Source organism: Vulpes vulpes, chromosome 6, assembly GCF_048418805.1.
Source record: "Vulpes vulpes isolate BD-2025 chromosome 6, VulVul3, whole genome shotgun sequence".
NCBI lineage: Eukaryota > Metazoa > Chordata > Mammalia > Carnivora > Canidae > Vulpes > Vulpes vulpes.
In genome coordinates, this window is record NC_132785.1 from 39,208,936 (window position 1) to 39,232,429 (window position 23,494).

The 23,494-nt window shown below is 35.5% G+C and overlaps 1 long non-coding RNA gene across 2 annotated transcripts in view; it reads right to left on the bottom strand.

The window, feature by feature from the left end:
• The window catches only part of LOC112923769 (uncharacterized), a 127,545-nt gene that overhangs the window by 55,415 nt on the left and 48,636 nt on the right, over nt 1-23,494 (bottom strand). For both annotated transcript variants that reach the window (XR_012002019.1, XR_012002020.1), the window contains exon 2: nt 21,161-21,254. This is a non-coding gene — a long non-coding RNA (uncharacterized lncRNA). The remainder of the gene's footprint in view (nt 1-21,160; nt 21,255-23,494) is intronic.

Below are 23,494 nucleotides of genomic sequence, written 5' to 3' on the forward strand. Positions count from 1 at the left end.
AGAAGGCACAGAGGTACACAGGGGAGAGAAGGCTATGTGAAGATGGAGGCAGAGCTTGAGGTTATGCTGTCACAGGCCAAGGGATGCCTGGGGCCACTAAATCCTTAAATAGGCAAGAAGGATTCTTCAATGGAGACTTTAGAAGGAGTATGGTTGACACCTTGATTTCAGACTTCTTGCCTCCAGACTTGTAATAGCACAAATTTCTGTTGTTTCAAGTCATCCAATTTGTTATACATTGTTATAGCAGCCCTAGGAAACTAATACACCTGGTGTGGATTGCTTTGAAGGGTAGCCTTACAAGAGACACTCTAGAGAGTTGTTTTATTAGTGTTACTATAGCAACTTACCTAGCCTGTGTATAACAGATAAAGGAACCAGTCATGGACAAAAAAAAGAGAAAACAGCCTGCCAATCGGTGTCGGAGCTAATACATGTGGGACAAAAAACAAGTTATAGAATTGTACAATCACATGTTCAACCACGAATATTCATAAAATAAGTATTTCTAAGAACCTAGTATATGGCAGGCAATGTGCTAGGTATTAAGGATATAACATATATTTAAAAAAAAGTCTCTGCTCTTAAGGTGCCTTCAACCTATTCAAAAAGGGAAGTAAATAATGTGGATTTCATTCACATTATTAGCTGTTATGAAAACAATATGCACAAAGTGTTATTGAAATCTATCAAAATCCATTATGCCATCCAAAACACTGGTTCTCAAAAAAACAAAAAACAAACAAACAAACAAAAACCCACTGGTTCTCTACTTTAACTATACCAATATCACCCAGAAATCCTTTAAAAATTAGGTAAGCTTGTCTCCTTCCTCAGAATTGCTGATTTAACTAGTCTGTGTTTGTTTGCCTGCTTGCTTTTATTTATAAATCTCTGTGGTTGCTTTTAATAACCAAACTCTGAAATTCTCTTGGAGTGCGGGCTTTCAGGACTGATGCTTCTCTTGCCTCATGGTAATAAAGTGATAAAATGGGTGCTGTTCCCTCATTGATACACGATAGATTGTGCACGTATACATGGCACAATGACTAGTAGTTGCTCCCATTGCCAGTTTGGCATAGAATGGCCCAGTGGCAGGCAATGGCTACACCCACAGAGAATCAGTTCTATGATCTGGGTGAGCAGCCTGTCCCCTCATGTCCAAATGAGATAGACTCAAATCGCAAGCTACTTAATGGTAGGAATCCCATGTTTTCCAGTTCTAGTAAGTATCCAGGAGAAGTGACTTGTCTTTTTAGCAGTCATATCTGGGTCCAGGCTCTTGGCTTCAGTGCTCTTGTTTTTTTGTTTGTTTGTTTGTTTGTTTTTTAAAGATTTTATTTATTTATTCATGAGAGACACACACACACACAGAGAGAGAGGCAGAGACACAGGCAAAGGGAGAAGCAGGCTCCATGCAGGGAGCCTGACGTGGGACTCGATCCGAGGACACCAGAATCACACCCTGGGCTGAAGGCGGCGCTAAACTGCTGAGGCACCCGGGCTGCCCAGTTCTCTTGGTTTTTTAATGTTTTCACTGTTCCTGAGATAATGTAGCCCACATCCACTTTTTTCTATGGAAAATATAGAACTCAGAATCCTATGATATCCAAGGTTAGAGGGTTAGAACCAAGACAAAGGGCAAGGGGCAAGAGAGTTTGAGGACACACACACAAAAAAACAAATTTCCTCAACACATATTCTAAACTACTCTGTAGTATATCTAAAAGGAAGAATGAAGGGATGGAGGAACACTGACCAAGGGGGGGTGGTTCTTCAAAGAGCAATCAAAACAGTGAGAGTAGAATCCGTAGGTGTCAAAAGGAGCGAGCAGAAACAACCACACAACTTCATTAAAAATAACATGTTAAGGGCAGCCCCAGTGGCTCAAAGGTTTAGCGCCACCTTCAGCCTGGGGTGTGATCCTGGAGACCCGGAATCGAGTCCCACGTCGGGCTCCCTGCATGGAGCCTGCTTCTCCCTCTGCCTGTGTCTCTGCCTCTCTCTCTCTCTCTCTCTCTCTCTCTCTGTCTCTCATGAATAAATAAACAAATAATCTAAAAAAAAATAACATGTTGAACAGGAAAACACTGGAGAAAATAGCAGGATAAAACAGGTGCATTTTCAATGTTGTTTAACACTTGGGAATTTCTAAGATCTCTCGGGTTGAGCAAGACCATTATTTCTCTACCATTAATTTATCTACTTATAAAAAGACATTGATAATACCTGGGTCCTTTATTTCACAGAATAATGGAAGAATATAATCAAGTAAATAAATGACAGAGGAGAGACCCGTGTAATTGTAAATAATGCTATAAGTAAAGATATTATTATCTACAGTACTGAAAACTACATATATTATAATAAAGTCTTGTAATGTTGCATTTGTTCTCTCCATTAAACTTTAGCCAAGTCAAACGCATATTGTAATCTGAATTTTTTCAGTAGACATGTGTTCTCTGTCTGCTCAGTGTCTCTTCAGGGACCGGAGGTTCATGAGGCATCTTGGTCCAAGACATCATCAGTTGTCTCCTGGATTACTCGATGTCCTACTAGCTCAACTCTGTGCTACTCTGCCCATCTGCAATCTGGTCTCCAAAGAGTAGTCAGTGCAATCTTTTTAAAATATAATTTAGATTATGTCACTTAGTTCAAAATCTTCCAAAGTTTCCACATTTCACTCAGAATAAAAGTCAAGGTCAAAAATGATGTATAATTTCTGACCTCATGTTCTCACTTTCCAATTCTAACCCCACTAGCCTGCATGCTATTTCTCTAATATGTCAAAGAGGTTCCTGTCGGAGGCCTGGAAGGAGACCTCGTCTGCTAGATATCTTCATACCTGACTCCAACATCCATGCCAGCCCTGCTGCAGCATCAGTTTCAGTGAGTCCTACCCCAAGCATCATATTTTTTTTTCCAAGCATCATATTTAAAGTAATAACTCTGCTATATCCCAGGTCCCAGCACCACCAAGCCCTTTGCTTCTACTCTACCTCTTATCATTTTTGCAAAGTATCACCTACAGAAGTATTACATAATGTACTCATTTTTATGTGTATTAGTTATATTCTAATTTCCTTTTCTCCAAGAGAACAGAAATCTTTGTTTCTTTGTGCACTGCTGTATTTATCACAGGGTATCTGGCTTTTTGCTGGTGTTCGCTAAATACTGGCTGTAGGTGGTCTTTTTTTAAACATTTTTTAATTTAAATTCAATTTGCCAAAATATATTATAACACCCAGTGCTTTTGACCCGCTAGTGGAAAGCAGCCTATCCCTTTTGTGGAGAGTGGCTTAACCCACCACCTGCTCCCATCACTCTCCAGGGGTGAAAATAATAGGACTGGGTTAGTTAAAGAAAATAGAACAGGGGATTTCTCCTTAATTAATCATTCATATAGTGGTATTTGTCACTTTATTGTTTTTATTTTCAGCATTTCTTCTCATGCATGGACCATGAATTTAAGGCTTGATTCTGAAAGTAGGCATATGTTCCTATATATGCAGAGAACCCCCCAGAAAATGAAAGCAACACTAAGACAGGAGCAAGCTGAGGGCACAAGGGAGGGAGGACAGATTCCTAATATGTTCTTAATGTCTGGGGGCAGCTTTGCTCTAGTCTAATTTGACCTTTATTCAAAACCACTCATATGAACTAATAAATCCCCACTTTCTGCTCACTACAATTGAATTGGAGTTTCTGGCAATTATATATATATATATATATATATATATATATATATATATATATATATATATATATATAAAATCACTGATTCCTTCCATAGGGAATAGGGATGGTTTATAGCTTTGGTAGTATTGCTTTGCATCATGGCTCTAGTTGTCAGTTGTGAAGTGTCTATTTTTCTGAAAAGTGCAAATTAATTATAAGAAATCATATCTGATTGATTCCATATTCCCTGTAAATTTTAGGATGATCCAAAAGCTCATTAAAATAATTTAGATACTAAATAATAAAAATAGTAATTCGTATACTTCAAAATCTCAATTTCTTCTTGATCTGGAATATTTCCAAGTTCGGGTTTCTAGTCTCATTTACATCCCTTTGATCACCATCAGCTCTTACTGATCATTTTCATTTAGAAAATTCAGCTTACCTCACTCATTTCACATCTTCAAACATGCCTGTGGCCATTTTTTCCCCAGTACTCTGAAAAGTATGCTCTTTCCTTGACTTTGACTCCTTTTAAATTCACATTTTGTTTGCTCTGAGGCAACACAGACAGATCTCAACTTCCCATTTTCTAAATTGTGCAGGAGCTTTTTGTACGGATCCGTATTACGCGCAATCTCATGCTTGCTTTCTCATTTATCTCAGATTTCCTTTTAGCTCCCAATCCATTTCATGATCCAGTTTAAAATGCCTATCTCTCTGAAACATACAGAGAGATGTGCAATCTCATTTAATTTCACTCCCTATTCATCTGCCCCTTTGCACAATGTTACAACGATTGCTTAGAGGAGAACATTGTCTGCCACTTCTAATGATAATGTTCAGGGTCTTCTGTTGAATCAGCAATCTATGTCACTTAAAATTTAGTATAAAGAGTATTTTCTATGTTTCTTTAAATAACGCCTTATATACAATTTTATTTATAGCTTTATAAATTAAATTATATACAGTTTTATAAAGACTATAATATGCAAATATTCTGTAGTTTGCACAGTTATAATGTTGACTATTTCTTAGTATATTTGCACTTCAAATGAAAATTTATACAATACACTTTCACAATTCTCCATAGTAATGTCAGAGAAGACTTTGATATTAACCAACATATCATTTCACACTTTAGCCAATATTATTCGTGTAATTCTTAGTGTCTTTGATAGTTCTAATTACATTAATTCATAGAAAATCAGCATGCCTTTAAATTGCTAGTACTTGTTTCCATAGCTTTACAAATACACTGCCTTTTGTGTATTCATTTTCTATAAAATATGTTCACATTTATAAGATTGCCCGAAAGTGAAATTAGAAAATTAGGTAGTATAAATGTGAAATTGTTACATATTAAATACATATGCACAGTTACAAATGTATTTCTGTTAAACAAACATAATTTTCTATTGCATGTCAACCCTGAGAGAACCTATTATCTTTTACAGTAATAGATTTGATGTTGAGAGGCGTGGTTCTAGTAAGGGACACCAACATATCTCAGCCTCACCTGATGGCAAAGGGATGTCATTATAATAAGAAATGGGTGGGGAAAAAGTTTGAGAAGAATTTAGAAGCCAACCTTCACTAACTCCACTCTGGTAAAACAGATTATTCCGAGACTGAAAGATTCCTGGAATAAGATAATTGAATAGTTAGGTACCATTTCTATAAAATGAAAAAATCTGAATGCTGAATGCTGAAATTTTATATTTCTTCTACCTCTCTGTTCTTTCAGAATGCTCAAGAGATACTTCACTCTCTAAGCAAGAGTTTGGAACACTCTTCAATGAAAAAATTGATCAGCCAAGAAGAAAGACTCAAATGTACTGAAATGAGAAATTACCATCAAACAGTCCACTCAGATCAGCCTACAGTAAATTCCAAGGTTATCATGCTTCATTCTGTGTTCAGAATTTGATGTCAGGCTTTTTAAAATATTTTTATTCTTAAATATAAGATAAAATCAAGAATTATTAGCTATGTGAGGAAAGGCTCTAATCTGACAGAAAAAAAGCAAAAATGAACAGAAAAGAAGCCAATTGGTGGAAATTATGTAGGAATTTAAAATATGTTGTAAATATCTTCAGAAAAGTAAGAAAAGGTAGTACAATCCAGGTATCATTATATAAGGAATATTTCAAGAATTAAAAGAAGAGGGTCCTGAGTGACTCAGTCCAACTCTTGATCCTAAAAAAAACCTTTTGGGATTTAAAACATGGTACTGGAAATGGAAAAAAAGAGAAGTGTTAATAATAAGTTGAAATATTAGAGAAAATTGAGCAAAAAATCAAGATGAAGGATAACGAGAACAAAAATTATACTAGAGGATTCAACCAGAAAATCCTGCATTCAGGATTTAGGATTTCCAAAAAGACAGGATGTAGAAAATAGAGAAATTCATAAACAAATTTCTCAAAACCAAAGGATGCACATTATCAGATTGAAAACTATTATTAAGTGATAACCAAAATTGATGAAAGTAAAAACATAGGACTGTGTGGAATATCAGAGCACTAGGCACCATGAGAAGATTTAAGAAGCTTCTAGAGAAAAACAATAAAGGTCACAAAGAAAGCTCAAAATGACGAGATTTCTCAATAGTGACTCTGGAAGCAAGAAGTCGATGGAGCATTACTTAAAATACTCTGATGGAAAATGATTTCCAAACAAAAATTTTTATACCTAGAAAATAATAATAGATTATACTAGTAATAGAAAATTATGTATGAGAGTAGAATAAGAATATTTTCAGACATTCAAGATCTCGGTAAATTTTTCCCCCAGGGAGCAGTTATCAATAATTTTTGGAAGATGTGCTCTTCAATTAAGAGAGTACTGAAAAAAAAAAAGAAATAGCATAAAGAAAACAGATCAAGAATAACGGAAAAGTGGGTAAAATTCCCTGGAGGATGGTCAGTTGAGAACCCAAGCAAGCATTTTGCCTCAGATATGGAAGACTTTAGAGGATAACCCATTCAGACCAGACAAGTGTGACTCAGAAAGAGTTGGTTTGAAGATTGTCAAGGATCTTCAGTGCTAATATCATATCCTGAGGATCAACTATTCAGTTCTATCGGGCCATGATTGTCTTTTGCACTTTGCTTGTGGTGACAATGAATTAATAAAGTTCCAGGTTCTCTCTTCTCACTACTGCCTATCTCTCGAGATCCCTAATTTTATCACACAGAGGTGCCTGCTTTTTCCTTTTCCTGAGAATGAGGCAGGCCATGGTGAAGTTAGTAGAAAAAAAAAAAAAACATTTTCATTGAACATGTGTTTTCCTTCATTAAAAGGATGAAAAAATGATCTAATTATAGTCCTGCTCAGTGTTCTGACCTAATATATATATATATTTATAATATATATAATAAGCGTCTAGAGAAAAGAGTGAAGACTTCTGACATATATATACACATAAACATATATATATATATATATATATATATAGAGAGAGAGAGAGAGAGAGAAAGAGAGAGAGACAATGAGAGAGAGATACATATATTTCACACAATCATATATATATGGGCGCCGGCTGAGCCCAGGACAGACCCAGGCAGCCCCCCATCCTCCCCAGAGCCAGGCTCCCCAGTGCTCTGTGACTTCCAGAGGCCTGCACCGGGCAGAACCAGAACCCTCCATTTCCAGGCGGGGAAAGGGCCGAGGGTGCTTGAACTAAACCAAATGCAGACCGTTCTTCAACCATTTCTACCATGGTATTAGAATTGAACATATTGGCCAAATAAAGTTGAAATTTAAAAAATCATGTGTGTGTGTGTGTGTGTGTGTGTGTGTGTGTGTGTAAGGCTTCATTGTGTAATTTGGGGAAATTAATTAACTTTCTTAAGCTTATACTTTCTCATCTCTGAAATGAGGATAATTATAGCTCTTAATACAAAGGGTTTTGTTTTACTAGGATAAAACAAGGCAGTACAAGAAATCACACAAACATACATATCTCACACCTAATACACTGTCAGTACACAGGTATTCTTATTATCATCATTATAGAAAAGTAAAATCTCATTAGCATATTGCCCTTTCAAAGCCTCATTCAAAACCACCTCTACTCCCACCCCATTATACACAAGCTCTTCAGGACATCATGCAGGAACCTCCATGCTGTGGATTCTATTTCTCCAAAGGCACCTCCTGCTGCTTCCTGATCACACCTGACTTGTGGGAAAGGCTACATTGATTTTTCTGGAATGTCATTACTTTGCTTTCCATCCCTAGAAACAGCAATTGTGCCTTTTAAATTCAGGCAAACTGCTGTCTTTTATAAACCTCTATGTCACATATGCACATAAGTTGGATGTGATGCCCATAAGAGTTCTCATATGCCCTGTGCACACAGCACTCTTGGCATCCTGTTGTAATTGTCTGTTGTTTCCACCAAATAGAGCTTCCTAAAGCCTGGAAGATTGTCTTGTTCTTTGTCATTTTCTCTCTATGTTCACTTTTTAGTTGACTTCAACATATATTTATTTGTTATCTCCTGTGTTTCGGACTCTCTTCCAGTTATTTATTTAAAAATGTTTCATTTGCTGTGAGAAATGTATCCAAGCATTTAAAAAAAATACAAACAGTGCTTTTCAATGTCCTTTCTTTCTATTTCCCATTTAATTGGTTTCAGCTCAAATCCTCTTCCTATATCTGGAGCTGGAGGTCAATTGATATATTCTGTTTCCAGCCCCAAACACTGGACCATTAATCCCTTTTGCATTCCCTTGTGTATATCCAACTGTGTACAGATAAAATAGATAAAAAACTTTAAATTCAAAAGTGTATCTCTTGCTTTTGACTCCAAACTAGCACACCTGGATTTACTAGTAGATTCTAAAGATTCTATTTCATACTCTCATCTGTTCTTTTGACCAGTCTTTTGCTGGGAGTTAGTCTTCAAATAAATGTGTAACAGTTCATATTTTGATAAGCATATGAATAAACTTGGCACCTCATTAAAAGACAAATTTTGAATCAATAGATCCAAGATAGAGCTGAAATTCTGAATTCAACCAACTCTAGGTGATACTCAAGCTGCCAGTCTTCAGGCATGAATCTAAGTAATAAGGGTCTACTAGAAAGATCAGGGGTTTGAGGCACAATAGTGGGGGTGACACTGGTGGAGATGCTAACCCCAGATGCCTCCAAAGGTAAATTCTTAGTCCTGAAGCAAGAGAACTTCAATATTCTGGTGCTAAAAAATGTGGATTTCTTAGTCAATGGAGAAAAAAAATTGAAAGAATTATTACATGCTGAATAGTTTTAAGCAAACTTTTAAAAGAACATGATCAGTCGTAGCCCACTTTTGTTGAGCACTTGCTTTATGTTTAGTGAGTCCTATGCGTTGTGCATTTTAAGTACTTTCCATGTATTTTCATTTGATTCTAGTATGACATTTCTTTTACAGATAAGGAAACTGAGACATGAAGATGCTAAGTAACTTGCTCAAAATCAATAAGACAATAAGTGATGAACCTTTGATTTTAATCTAGTAAGTCTGACAATTGTGCTGAAGCTCCTATCAAAGTTCTGCAGATTACAGAATTTAGAGTCAAACGATGAATAGGGTTATGAGAAAACAGAGCCTCACTCCAACCATATAAGCCAAATAATTACAAATTTAAGTAATACCAACAATTAGTTGGTAATCGATTTTAGATTTTGGTGAGTTCTGTTTTTGAAGGTCTTTACCGTTTTTAAATAGGAAGTTCAGGCTGGTTACTTCAGAGATGCCAGCCATATGGCATTAAAGCAGAAGTCTTATGAATTATTTGGAAGCTTCTTTTGATCTCGGATGTGCAAACAGCATGATCTCATTTTATGTCAATCCTCTGGATTTATTTTAGAAGTGTAACCTATTTAGAATAACTTTTGTTTTCTTGGTTCCTAAATGTCAACTTTAAAAGGCCCTAAAATTTTTGATACTTGACACTAGACAAAATAAGGGACTCTGATTTTCACTTTGGCAAAAATCATATAATTAAAAATGGAAATATACATTTTAGATTTTGTGAAACAAGTTTCCTTAGAACAAGCAAAACATTTTATTCTGCAACAATAAAAATATAGAACCCCTAACAAAGAAAGTGCTGTCCTATTATATCCTCAGCTAGGGAGATATTACCTAAAGTATTATGTACTACTGGGAGCATACACTTTCAAAGGGCCATTTGAAAACTGAAAATCTCCTGAGAAATGTGTCAAAGATGACAAGAGGATTAGAAACTTGTCACATTAGAAGTATTTAAAAGCATACACAACCTTTAAAGTGAAGATATAAATGAGGCAGGATGCTGTATTCAAACTTTTGAAGTATAGTCTAACATGTGGAAGAATTAATTTTTATCTATGGCTCTAGAATAGCAGGATAAGAACAGATACCCAAAAGCTGCAGGTTGTCTGATTTATGAGCATTTAAGAAAGGGAGAGATGAACCCCTCCCAAAAAAATAAGCTGCCTAAAGCATTCACAAAAAATCATTTTAGCCATTTATTGATTTGTGGACCTTTTTCTGAAGCTTTCTCTGTGGCAAACACTAGCATAGACATGATAAGCTACCTTCATTGAGATTTTCATCTAGTGCACGAGTGAGGATGGGATGTAGATAAAATCAAGGAAATATGATAATATGATAAAAAGTGAAGAGTACCTGGGGAAGAGGTGGCCAGATGCTGGCCTTGAAAGGCGTGATATACGAGCAGAGTGCTAAAATATGAGAACCTATCTATAAAAAGCTAAAGATCCAAATAGACCATAAGGTGATGACCAGCTTGGAGTTTCAGAGGAATTAAAAGACCAGGGCTTAATTACAATGATGAGAAGGAGAATAATAACTATTCAGGCCTGAGACACAGGTGACTACCTATCCTATACCTTCAACAGTAAGATAAAGTCTTGGGATAGTATCACAATTCATATCCTATAAATAATTCAAAACTTCAGCCTTCCTATTAAATTCTTGTTTAGGGTAAATTGTGATGTTTGCATTATATAAGGCTGGGTAAAATCCTATTGCCCACAGCAAAGTGAAATTTAAAGGAAATTTAAGATCCCTATGGAAGACTGTATTTACAAAATGATGGCAACCGAATCTTCCATCCTACCTGCTTATACAATGTGACCTTGACACTTCTCCTATTTGAGATATGGGCCCTATACATCTGCTTTGTGAATCTCTGCACTGTAGTTGAAGTGACAGGAAATGACTTTCAAATCATTACATTTCATTACATTAGGTCATTACAGAGGTTACATTTTCTGCCTGGTCCTCCTGGGATACCTATTCTTGAAGCTCAGCCACCATGATGTAAGGAAGCCCATGTCAAATGGAAGCACATGAGAGAAGCAGCCTTTGATATCATCCTAGACCTAATCAGCATCTGACTGCACCACAAGCAAGACTCTAAGAACCACCCAATGAGACCAATTAAACTCTAGAGCCACAAAAGAAAACTATTGTTGTTTTAATCCACTAATTCTGTGATTTTTTTTAAAATGCAGAAATAAATAACTGGAACAACCCATATTAATTCCTTACAAAAGTAATCCTAATGAGTAATATCTAATTTAGCCCTGTGATATGTTTTAGAAACCAGATACTTTTTTTTTGTGGTGGCCTAGAGCAAAACAATTTCTAAAAATTACTTTCTAAATTGCTTCAGAAATTTCTATAATTTTGATAATTCTTCTCTTTTGTCCAAAGTCTTCTTTTAAACTTTGCCATTATTAAAAAAATAAAAATAAAAAAAAATAAACTTTGCCATTATTGCTTAGGGTTTCCGTTGTCCATTATTTGAAGCAAATTTGCAGTGGATATTTGTTGTACCTCTTTAGTATAACTATATAATTCAAATGGATTTTCCTGTGATCATCTGCAATTGTATAGTATAATCCACAGCTATTGATTACTTTACCCTGGTTTACATACTATGCTTTTCTTTTGTATTGATTCTTGCTTTTTTATTGCTAATATGCTTTGATATGATTTAGAGCTCTTCGTTCCTTTCTTATTCCACACTCTGAATTGCTATGTTACATATACTCAAGAATTTCAAATCGTAAATATGAATAAAATGATACTATAAATGGAATGTTTCTCATTCATTATAGGTTTTAATATAGCATTTTATATTCAAAGTATTTGAAAACTAATTTAAAAAGCAATAAATATAACTCAAGCCAAATAACAGATCCTAAGTTTACAGTAAAAATAAGAGTCTCCCATAGGGTAACTGAAATGTTTGAGGCCAAAATGATTTAATACCCCGTGGCAGGGATCCCTGGGTGGCGCAGCGGTTTGGCGCCTGCCTTCGGCCCAGGGCGCGATTCTGGAGACTCGGGATCGAGTCCCACGTCGGGCTCCCGGTGCACGGAGCCTGCTTCTCCCTCTGCCTGTGTCTCTGTCTCTCTCTCTCTCTCTCTCTGTATGACTATCATAAAAAAAAAAAAAAAATACCCTGTGGCTTTTCTAAAACAATGTTGCAATTACTTAGCTATGCATTTTAAAAACTATGCAAATATAGAAAATTGAGACCATATTGTGCTTTCTATCCCTCCTGGAAGACATAATAGTTAATCATAATAGTTTGTCATATCTGTGACAAAATATATTCTCCCTCTCATATGAGAAAATGCAAAGAAAGAAGACTAAAAATCACAGAAAGAGATTCATAATCTGCTGTTCTCTACAGATTCATCCTCTGGCAAATATAATTTAGAATTCTGATAAGGCCACAAGACTAGAATAAAGCCCACCTAAACTTTAAGAATAACTACTCCTTCTGTAACTAGAAGACTAACATTCATACATGCCTGAAGTAAAATGGATCTAAAAATAGTATTGAAATCTGATTAGAGATGTTCAGATGAAGGATATGAAAAATATTCTGCCAAAATCCATTTCTCTACATCAATAGTTCTCAACCTTTCCTTATACATGCATGGATCAAATGAAGGCAATTTTTTTTTTTATGAAGGCAATTTTTAAATACCAATGCCTGATGCCATTCCCAAAGTTTCTGCTTCAACTGGTCTACATTGAGACTGAGCATCAGAATTAAAAAAAAAAAATCCAGGCTTTTATATTTAACCAGAGCTAAGAATTACAATTTCACATTGTCATTGTCTTCAATACATGGCCCATTAATCTGTGATTCTGAGTTTGTCGTGAAAATACAGGGGAGTGAGCTCAATGTGTAAGTTAAGAAAACTTTGCTTACCAGGTCACAGGTCTTCCTTCCATTCCCTCTCTTTCTGTGACTTCCCTGTGGATAAAGTATATTCCCTCTGACCATTGGTTTGGGCCTTTGATTCATAAGGACAACATAAACCACATCCAAGAAGAGGTTTTTTGTGTGTCTGTGTGGTTTAACATGGCCTCTTGTCTCCTGTCATTCATTTTGAAAAGACTCTGCCTTAGGTACATTCAGCCCCTTCACACAGGTCCCAGGAAGAGTGATACTTGAAGTGACTAGACTCATATCCAGCTGACCCTAAGAGCTGCGAGTGAGAAGTATGTGTTTATTGTTATAAACCACTACCAATTTGAATTTTTAAAAAATGTAACAGTATCTTAGCTTTAGCAGACCAACACAAACTTAAACAGAGCTCTTTACTCAAGATTCCTAAAACTATATAATAACACCTTTCTTAAGAGTTTTTCAGGAAAGGCCAATATCATGCAATTTCACAAATTTCTTTTTCATTATAGAACTTTTGTTTCAGGAATTATCTCAACTCATTTTCAGCAGAAAATGCAAAATGCATAATGAACAGTAAACAAAATATTGTATGGAACTCTATTAGAGTCATGGGTGATAATGTTATAAACTAAAATGTTACCATTTGAAGATAAATGTATACCATTTGTATATCATTTCTATATTCTAATTATAAATTAAAATGTAATTAGAAAAACAAGGGGGAAGCTGAAAACTTGGTAGAACGGAAGGCATCAAAAAATTGTGTGGGCCACATCTTGGGTTTGTAGTTAAAACTACAAAAATGAATAAAGATGTAACCTAAGTTTTTAAAAATAACTTTATTGAGGAATATTTCACATATCATATAATTCATCTCTTCCAGGTGTATAATTCAATGATATTATGGTAAACTCACCAAGTTATGCAGCCATCACCATAAATCAAGTTTAGAATATTTTGAAAAAAATCCCTTATGCATATTTACTGTTGATTTTTCTTCCTCCTGTTCCAGCCAATCACCAATCTACTTTTTGTCTCTAAATATTTGACTATTCTAGACATTTGAAATAAATGGAATAATATAATATGTGCTTTCTTGTATATAGCTTTTTTCACTGTGCATATTTTTGATATTCATCCATATCATAGCAAGTATCCATAGTTTGTCATTTATTTTTATAGTTGAATATTGTTCTATTGTATGGTCACAGCACATTTTGCTTACCATTCAACAATGGTGGGCAATTAGATTATTTTCACTCTCCCACTATTATGAGTAATGCCAGTAGGAACATTTGTATGTAAGACTGTGTGGATGTATGTTTTCATTACTCTTAGGTAGATCTCTAGAAGCAGAATACTGAAGAGAAGTAACCTAACTTTCTGGAGTTTTAGTCCATTAGAAAAGGCAAACACTAGAAACACAATGGTGTGATCATGTCTGTGATCATGGTGTGCAATAAATTCAATGGGAGCAAAGCTACAAGTTCCAGAAAGTAGCATTTGAATTGAATGCATATGGATGAATAAAATTTGTTGAACAAGAGAGGGTAGAGAGGGTTTTCCAAATCAGTAATTATAGGAAGAATAAAGGTATTATTTGTGAAAAAACATGACAGACACTTCAAAAGAAGACAGGATATACATTGACAGGTGAAGAAAGGGAGATGGGGCCACTGTTCAGGGATACACAGTGAACTGGCCCCAGTATTGCAATCTGATACAAGGCTACATCTATTGCAAAGGAGCGATTTCCTTTTTTAAGCACAAAGATACTATTAGGTAAGCCTGCTGTCCACTTGGGGTAACATTAAAATTATCTGTGGGGCTAGGAAGTATGCTTTTAAAACTTTTCACAAGCGCCTTATATTGGGTATCTGCACACAGAAGTTCTTATATATGTCATTGACCAAAAAGACTTTTACTATTTTGGTTTAGTGGTTTCCACATTTACTCATGTATAGTAATAACAGAAAATGAACAGGTTCACATGATTAACTAAGGTAAGCATACAGCTTCTCCTGGAATGAGGCATTGCAGAATTCATGTCCCCTTGCTCTGTCCCTGAGTCGGGATGGCATCACTATCTCACCACATTTGTGGAAGAGAGATCTCTTCATCAGTAGGTTTTTAAAAGCATATCTTAGCTATTAAGCAGCATGATGGGTTGAAGAGGCTGGCCACAGGCAAGAAGACAAGTTTGAAGTTGTCAGAACATACGAAAAGAGGTAGAATAAAGAGATTGAATCTGTAATCCAGGAAAGTCATGCTGAGGGCCTACCCCGGACAGCAAGTGCAGGAAAGAAAAATAGAGATTCAATCTAAAAACTATTTAGATGATAAAATTGGCATGGATCCCGAAGAAAGAGAGAATATACATGACTCCTAGGTTGTTTGATTTAGTAGCTTAGTTAGAAGGGATACCTTCACTAAGATGAAATGGAGGAGAAAAACTAACATGTGCTAGGATATTTGGGATGATAAATGTTACAATCCATAGTGAAGAACAATTGTATATGTCATAACCTAATCTGAACTACTAATTTTATATGCGGTTGCAATTGAGGTGTTTTGAAACATCAATATCTGATTCATACAGTGACATTAGCAAGATAGCCAAATAGCTTTTTTTTTTTTCTTTTAACCATCATGCCCTTATGGAGTATTTGTTTTGACAACCACCATGACAAGAACACATTTTTGGGAATCTGGGAGTTTAGTGAAGAAGCTCTGGCACATTACTAAAGCATAACATCTGAGAATAGATGCACCAAAAAGTATAAAAAGTAGTTTCACTTTACCTACCTTCACTAATGATGGCAGCACAGCTCAAGTCCAAAAGAGACCCACTCAGGCCAGAACTTGTCCCATAGGGAAACGTGAGAGCACAAGGAGTGCCCGACTTCCTCAGACTTATGGGACACTGCCCTATAGACTCAGTTTTTTGTGCCCTACACAGAATACTTATGTGATAGGCATGGGCTGAGTATTTGGAAAAGTCTGGAAGCACAGTTACTAGGACTCAGAATCCATCAAAGGACCACGGATCTTACTAATCACTGTATGAACTCCACCAGGAAGCCTGCCCAGAACAGCCTAGAACACCTTGCCTGCAGATCTCCCTCAAATGGCCACAAGCAGCCCCTCATCTACCTCCCCAACAGTTAGTCTCCTGCAGTGGCTTCGATAGTGAAAGCAGGCCTTTACAGACAGTTCCTAAGCATGCAGAAAAAGCCAATCCAATTCTGCAGGATTAGAAGAAATTTCCAAAAATCTAATAAGAATAAAAATGGTAAAAATATATAAAACACTTTGCTATATCCTAAAATTTACCTGTAACCAAATTCACATCATCTTATTGTGTGGCTTAGCAAAAGAATAAGAAGGAGGAAGAGGAAGAGGAGGAGGAGGAGGAGGAGGAGATGACCTTGTAGCTAACAAGACTCATCTTTCTAAAAATAGTAGTCACAATTGATCTTTACAATATTAATTTTGTGATAATCTGGAAGACTGGTAGAAATAGCCAAAATTGTTTTTGAGGGACACCTGAGTGGCTCAATGGTTGAGCATCTGCCTTCAGCTCAGAGTGTGATCCCAGGGTTCTGGGATCAAGTGCCACATCAGACTTCCTATGAGGAGCCTGCTTCTCCCATTGCATATGTCTCTGCCTCTCTCTTTTTCTCTTATGAATAAATAAATAAAATGTTTAAAAAATTATTTTTGAAAAAGAGGTGCTCACTAGTTACTAAAATACATGTAACAGTGGAGCACCTGGGTGGCTCAGTAGGTTAAGCTATCTGCCTTCAACTCAGGTCATGATCCTGGGATAGAGTCCAGAATCAAGCTCTGCTCTTAGCTGGGAATCTGCTTGAGATTCTCTCTCCTTCTCCTGCTGACCCTTCTCCCACTCATGTGCTCTCCTTCTATCTTTAAAATAAATAAATAAGTCTAAACAGAACAAAACAATAAACAAATCTTAAAAGAACTCTTATTTTATGAGTGGCTATGGGTGCTATGCGAAGTGTGTGTGTGTGTGTGTGTGTGTGTGTGTGTGGTGAGTGTGTATGTTTACTGCCATCAAATCTCTTTTTATTTTTTTTTCTTTTTCTTTCTTTCTTTCTTTCTTTCTTTCTTTCTTTCTTTCTTTCTTTCTTTCTTTCTTTCTTTCTTTCTTCTTTCCTTCTTTTTTTTCTTTCTTTCTTTCTTGATTTATCTATTTATTTACTTGAGAGAGGGAGGAACAGAGGGAGAGAATCTTTTAAGCAGACTCCCTGCTGAGTATGGAGCCCATTGTGAGGCTTGATCTCACAACCTCGAGATCATAATCTGAGCCAAAATCACTAGTCAGATGTTTAATGAACTGAGTCACCCAGACATCCTTGTTTATTTATTTTTGATTCTATATCTTGCTTAGTGGTCTGTTAGGTCTGTGAAATCAGTTTGGGAGTTTTACAACATTTTCTGCATGTTGTCCTGCTTTTAAAAATATAAGAATTATCTATTCTTGAAATTTTGATAGCAATACCACTAACACCATGTGGGAAGGGTGAATTAAGGTGTTCTTTTCACAGTAGTTCTTACTGAGCTTCAGCCAGAATACTCTATCAGGCCTTTCTTTGAGTTACATGTTGTTCTAGACAATTTACTCATTCTCAGGGTCCTTTTCCTTTTTGTTTACCTGACAGCTAGAGAGAAACATTCAGTTCCTGCCATCTGCACTCTGGTTGGCAAGGGTATCCTAGTCAAGAGAGACATTTCACAATTTTTTTGGTTTTGCTTCTCACCGCAACTACTCAGCTTCCCTCTGAATTAGAAATTAACTATGGGAATTAACAATAACAAAAGATGTTCACTTTTCTTTCTTTTTTTCTGCTTCTGGAGAGATGATTAGGAGATGTACTTAAGGGGACAATATGGTGGTTAACCAGATTTAACCTTGAGGCAAACTGCCAGGGTATGAGTTGTGACTGTAACTCTAATTAGATTTTCTGCCCTGAAGTTACATAATGTCACTGAATCTCTATTCCCTAATCTATTAAGAGGATAATACTTCCAACCTCATTAGCTTGTTGTGAGCTTTAAATGAGCAGATATTTGTAATGTTCTTAGAATAGTACTTTCCCTTAGAGTAAGTGCTCAACAAGTATCATCTAATTTACAGTTATTTAATAGGAAAGCATAAAATTTTAATAGAAGAGCAAAAAAATAGGAGTGTGAGGATAAATCATTTCAGCCATATAATATGTGCTACACATATAATCTTACCTTCAAACATATTTGCAGAAATGTATAAATATTATTTTCTATAATTTAACTGCATTTTCATATTCTTTTACTTTTTAATTGAAGGATCACCCATATGAACTTAAAAAGCCAAGTATACACATACAGTTTAAAACACTATAACAAAGAAACCACCCGTGTAACTACAATATATCAGAAAAATAGAATGCCAACAACCCAGAAACTTCCTAATGCCTTCCCAATTGCTACTCACTTCCCGCCTCTACCTTGCAGATTTATTTTGTCTTCTAAACCTGTTGTGTGGTTTTGCCTGTTTTTAAATTTTAAATAATGGAATCATATGGTATGTGTTCTTTTGTGTCTGGCTTCTTTCAATCCTACGTTTATCATAGTCTTAGGTAAAGCAATGATAAGTGATCCCCAACTCTCCAAAATGTGACTCGGTTTTTACAAGTGGGATGGAAGTGAGCTAGGGAGAAGTTCTTTTTTCCTCTACTACCTCATTTTTCCCCAGACTGGATTTCTATTTTAATCTCTTATTTTTCCAGACTAAATTATTTCAATAAACTCAGGATTTCTTTTTTCATTCCCTAGAGCAGTTGTTATGTTCAGGCGATTTACATAATTCCAAATGCATGGGGTTAAGGGAAGGAGTGAAATAGTACAACTCATTGTTGCTTGCTGCACAAACATTGCTTTTATATCAGCCTTGACTTCTGAACACTGATAGTTTTGGCTTTCGGAAATTTAAAGGCCAAGACTTGTAGACAAGTTTAATAACTCCTGTGTCATATCTATACTTGAGGGAGAAAGAAAGAAATTATTTACTACTTCAAAAGCATTATTCTGTTACATGTATTTTTTAAGATTTTATTTATTTACTTAAGAGAGAGAGCATGAGAGAGAGAGTATGAATGGAGGGGAAGGGCAGAGGGAAAAGAAGCAGGCCCGATATGGATGCTTAGCCAACTGAACCACCTGGGTGCCCCCAAAAAAGAGTTCTTTATGATAAGCAATACTGTAAACAAATTAAAATATGAATAAATTAAGACTTGATGGAGATATTTTAGTACATGAAATAAAGAATTCATGTGGATTCAATACAAAGGACAACTACAAATATTTTCAAAGAAAATTAAACCACAATTGAAATGAGACAAATATATGCGTAGGAATGTAAAAATACATAAACCGAAGCAATGATAGGAAAAGGTATTCAATTTCAAAGTGACCAGGGTAATGACAATTAAAACAATAACAACTATATTTGCAAAAATTTTAAAGATTGATAGTATCCATGTTATCAAAGATGGGGTAACTGGAGCTCCCATAAGATATTGGAAAGAGTGTAGGCTCTTGTAGCCTCCAGACCGTTTGGGAGTATGAGAAAAATTATAACTTTGTAAACCCTTACACACAGCATTGCCACTTTTAGAAATATATCCTACAAAATTATACCTTTGTGCACTAAGATATATAGTATGCACTGGGGAAGTTTGCCTCGCCATTACTTGCAGAGTGGTGTGGCATCTTATGCAGGGCTTGGGTTTTAAGAGAAGCACATGAGGTGAATATTAAATAATAAGAGCATTACTTGTAAAAAGGCAGTTTTCATTGAAAGGTTTACATAGCATCTCAGTCAGTCCTGCAAAAACTTTACTTTAGCTTTTAGCAAATAGGTTTCAGCCAATTGATCAAATGAAGTAGTGCTCTGGAATTCAGAAACCCAGTGACACTAAAAACTCTTCTCTATAAACATTAGTATCCCACTCATCATCATGGTAAGATTCTCTTACTATTTACTTACCATTAGTAGGCTATTAGTAGGACAAGAAGTAGCATGGGGACCCAATGAGATAATAAACATGAAATCCAGGACACCTGGGTGGCTCAGTGGTTGAGTGTCTGCCTTTGGCTCAGGTTGTGATCACAGGGTTCTGGGATTGAGTCCTGCATCGGGTACGCTGCAGGGAGCCTGCTTCTCACTCTGCCTATGTCTCTGCCTCTCTCTCTGTGTCTCTCATGAAAAAATAAATAAAATCTTTTAAAAATAAAAATAAATAAACATGAAATCCACATGAAAATTCATATTCACACCCAAGCATTTGCAAATTAATTAGATGATAGCATTATGTGTAATATTTAAATTATCTGCTCCCTCATTATTGATTTAATTTCTTTTGTGTTCAAGCAGCCTCCACCCCAAGTGTAATTAAATATTAAAAATTAAAAATTCCCTAAATAAAAGTATAATTAAGCAAACTATGGTACAACAAGATCACTAGAAATGATAAAGCAGTTAAAAGTAATCCTATAGAATTCTATATACTAAAAAAGAAAGTGTTCCTCATCGTGTCATTACAGACCAAAACAAACTGCCGTTCAATATATAGAGTACAATTCCTTTTACATAAACACAAGTCTCCAAATCCCAAATCAAATAGCCAGTATAAAAGCTTCAAAAATGGTCTGGAATGGTTAGCTCTCTGTTGGGAAATGAGATTGGACAAGTTCACTGTCACATTTTTCTCAACATACCTCTATATTTAGCCCTTGCACATTAACTCATTTCTTTGGTAATCTCATTCCATCTCATTAGTTTAAATATTAAGCATTGAAATTTCCAAATGTATATTTGCAAACAGTCCTCTACCCTTAACTGTAGATTTCTATACCTAAATACATAATTGAGACCTCCCACTTGGCTGATTGATAAACCCTTCAAAGAATGTGACAAAAAACAAGCTCTGAGTCTTTCCTCCAAAACTTTGCCACCTGAAGTCTTCTCTATGCCAATGTCTTTCAATTTCAAAGGGGGAAATTTTCATAAACATCCTTGGTTTATCTCTTTTCTATTCTCCATCCACTTTGTCAATGATTTTTATTGGTTCTACTGTTTAGCAAGAGTTCAAAGAATTGTAGATTTCTTGACTTTGCTGCCTTTGCAATTGGAGTGTGCCTCTCTTTTTCTTCTCCCTACTTCATACACTCTGGATTTATTTTAGTTCTTAAAAATCACTTACCATCCTTACTTTCATGACTCTCAACCAATTATTCCTTGAGACTGTAATGTCTTCCATTACACCAACATTGTTGGGTAGTCACTCTCATAGCAATCTGTGATTTACACAAAAAAAGAAGAAATTTTCAATTCAGTTATTTGTTTAATACCTATAGGCCTTTAGGGCATTATGCTAAGTGAAATTAGTCAGACAAAGACAAATACCATATGATCTAACTTATATGTAGAATTTAAAGACAGCAACAAAAATCAAACCAAGCTCATAGATAAAGAGAACATATTGGTGTTTGCTAGGGGTAGAGACTGGGAGTGGGAGAAATAGGTAAAGAGTTTAAAAGTGCAAACTGCTAGTTATAAAATAATTAAATCATTGGGATGTAATGTGCAGTATGGCTATAGCTAAAAATAGTGTAGTGCATACATTCTTTGTTCCACTAGAAATCCTAACAGAGTGAAAATAACATCACTTTTATGGATGACCATTTCCGTTTCCTAAATGAATAATCTAATGTGTCACAAATTTACACAGATATATATATATATATATATATATATATATATATATATAGATGATAGATGATAGATAGATAGATAGATGATAGATAGATAGATGATAGAATCTGCCATGCCTCCTAATCTACTATATAATTTACCTAATTTATACATTTTTAAATTAAATATTTCTCTCACTCCAGTAGTATATTAGATTCACGCAGACAATGAGTTTGAAGTGTTTTGATCAAAAATGAATTAAGGCAACCAGAGCAAGAATATACTCAGCACAAATAAAAATTTATTGAATGAGCAAGAGTTCAACCAAATTACATTACTTTAACTTCACTGTAGAAAACCTGAACTTTAAACAATGGCATCTTTAAAAAAACAAAAACAAAAACAAAAACAATGGCATCTTTTAACAGTCCTTTGCAACTAAAGCTTTCTTTTCAACTAAACAGTATTTAACACTAAACGTTATTTAACACTCAAGACCCAAATTAAACAAACTGGGTACACAATAAGCTGCCCAATGTATTTAACTGTAAATAATCCTCCTTTCTGAATTCCTACAATCATTTATTTGGACTTCAAATGGGACTTTCACATTTACCAACATTCCTCACAGGATATAAAAATGATTTTGAGCTTAAAGAGCTGAGAGCAAAACTGGGGAGTGAGGATCAGAAAATAATGGAAGAAGCAAAGATGAGTATGAAACACAGTGACAAAATAATGAAAGTAAAGTCAGATGTGAGAGTAGGGTCAGAAACATGAAAATGAAGAACACCACAATGAAGTGCCTGGCTGTCTTAGTTGGTTAAACATCAGCTTCTTGATCTCAGGTCAGATCTCAGTCTCAGGGTTTTGAGTTTAAACCTCGTGTTGGGGACCAGACTGGATGTGGAGCCTACTTAGAAAAAATGCCACTGATAGAAGGCTCATTAGCCAACTTGAGTAGAAGGTAATGGAAGAAACCCAGTCGTCTGTCCTAAATTTATTCTCCCTTTCTTTCACAGAAATAAACTTTTATCTAGACTTTTGGCCAACCAACTAAAACCTGCATTTCCTCGGTTTACTTTCTGGCTAAATGTGCATATGTGTTTTAAGTTTAGACCAATGGTGTGAGTGGTTACATTATATGCTAGAGCACATCTACAGTTCCAGCTTAACATCTTTAGCCATATCCAGCTTCCCATGTGCTGGAATGAGATGTGGAAGCAACCATTTTGACCGTGTGATCAGTGGTACAAAACTATTGGACAATAGATCTCAGGACAAAAATAATCTGACTCTCGAATATCTTTATGGAGCAAACCTGCCTGATAGCTTGGAATGGCAGGACTATTACATTAGACATAATGTACTTAAGTCACTATAAATGTTTAGGTCTTTCTGCTACAGAGAGGAAGGTACACTTTAACTTATATAGGTGATATCCAAAATTGGAAAATGCATGGTATATAGGACCATGCATGGGAGATGCAAAGAAAATGGGAGGAAAGTCTTTTGCTCAGAGAAAATGGTTTTATAAAGCAAGCTTCATCTTAGTCAACCTACTTCGGCATGTTAAAATTTTTATTTTCAGATGTTAGATTAAGCATCACATAGTTGGAAAACTCTGTCCCACCCTCTCTTCATCTAAGTAAAGTTAAATCAGGGTCATTAGTTGACCTCCCTCCCTTTACACTCCAGCTTGATTCTCAGTCTCCCTCACACACAGTTAGGTTTTCCTCTCATATATAGTAATTGGTAAAAAAAAAAAAAAAAAAAAAAAAAAAAGATTGTCTTCTTCCTCTTTTCAGAAACACTAAAACTATCTTCTTTAACAATGGTTGTA